Source organism: Corvus brachyrhynchos, unplaced genomic scaffold (genome assembly GCF_000691975.1).
Source record: "Corvus brachyrhynchos isolate BGI_N302 unplaced genomic scaffold, ASM69197v1 scaffold350, whole genome shotgun sequence".
Classification (NCBI taxonomy): Eukaryota; Metazoa; Chordata; class Aves; order Passeriformes; family Corvidae; genus Corvus; species Corvus brachyrhynchos.
The window spans coordinates 126,119-127,625 of NW_008235638.1; the positions used below are offsets into that span (position 1 = coordinate 126,119).

Below are 1,507 nucleotides of genomic sequence, written 5' to 3' on the forward strand. Positions count from 1 at the left end.
GAGTCCTTGGAAAAGCAGCTCAGGAAAGTTTGGATGCAGAAATGTGGAGAAAAGCTTGGATTTGGCTCAATTCCCTTTGTTTAGAGGGAAGAAAATCCCCAAACAGGGCTGGTTATGAGCAGGACATTAAAAATTCCCATTTTGCTGCAATCTGAAGGTTTTATCCTGGAAATTGCAGAGCCAGGAATTTTTAGGAATAAAATCTTTTATCCCAGAAAATGCAGAGCCAGGAAACTTTAGGAGTTTTGCTCACAGGTTCCTGGGTCACGTGACTGAGAGCCCATTTCGGCACAGGGACCTCTGGAGCAGAACCAAACCCTAAATTTTACCTTTCATCGAGTTTGGAGCAGTCTGGGAAGAGCCTCGAGGTCGCCTGTGCCTCTATCCAAGGCTGAGTTTCCCCAAGAGAGCCCAAGGAGCAGAGGAAAAAGGGAATTCAGAAGGCCAACGGGGTTTGATGCAGAAGCATTTTAATTGGAATGCAAAGTGGAGTCAACATTGGCAGAGAGAATAATGCAAAGAGGAGCCAACTCCTAGAAAAGCCCGAACCAATCACCCGCTCCAGCCTGCCCCCTTCCAGCCCGACATCCCTCCCCTTGCACTTGCCGAGACCTTCCAATCGCTGCCATTCCCAAAATCCCTCGGTTTCGATCCACGCTCGGTGTCGAACTGGGCAGAGAAAGTCCAAAGCACAGACAGAAGATGCAAAGCCCCAAGAAGAAAGAAAAGCCTGAACTAAACTAAAGCTCTATCCTAGACTTAAATGCAAGGTCCTGGTTTCCAGCGGCGCTTCCCTCTCCGGCAGCCTTCGGATCACATTCCGTATTCCTTCGCTTCTTCCCTTGTTCCTTTCCAGGGTTATTTCCTCAAAAGAGCTCAGATCTTCTTGCAGAGGCCCCTCTGGCACGGGTGCTTCCAGCGGGTGGAGAAGGTGTAGGAGCGCTCAGGGACGCACTTGGTGGCACACGGGGTGGCACAGGGCGGGGCGCAGGTGGGGACGCACTTGGTCACGCACTTGGTGGCACAGGGGGTGGCACAGGGCGCGGGGCACGGCGGGGCGCACTTGGTGGCACAGGGCCCATGGAGCTGCCGCCTCCGTAGGATCCCTCAATGGCGCCCCCGGATCCAGAAGATCCCATGGCCCCCAACAGGAAGGAGGTGCCCACGATGCTCTCCTGGGGGCAGGTGGTGAGGATGGGCCCCGGGAAGGTGACGACCACGGGGGGCGGGAAGATGATGACCCGGGAGTCGGGACAGGCCACCACGCAGCCGGCGGGATGAGATCAACCCCTGGAAAGGCACAGGGTGGCGGATGGGTCAATAACCACCCTGCTCTGCTTTGCTTGGCTCTTCTCGGTGACCTTCCAGAGCCCTGGGAACCAAATCACCTCTGTGGGGACACCAAACCACACCTTGGGGGACACCAAACCACCTCTGTGGGGACACCAAACCACCTCTGTGGGGGACACCAAACCACCTCTCTGGGGGACGCCACAACACCTATGTG

The 1,507-nt window shown here is 55.5% G+C and overlaps 1 long non-coding RNA gene across 2 annotated transcripts in view; it reads right to left on the minus strand.

The window, feature by feature from the left end:
• Window positions 1-1,078: 1,078 nt before the first annotated feature.
• Window positions 1,079-1,507, minus strand: part of LOC108444846 — a 2,869-nt gene continuing 2,440 nt past the window's right edge. For both annotated transcript variants that reach the window (XR_001859562.1, XR_001859549.1), the window contains exon 4: window positions 1,079-1,477. This is a non-coding gene — a long non-coding RNA (uncharacterized LOC108444846). The remainder of the gene's footprint in view (window positions 1,478-1,507) is intronic.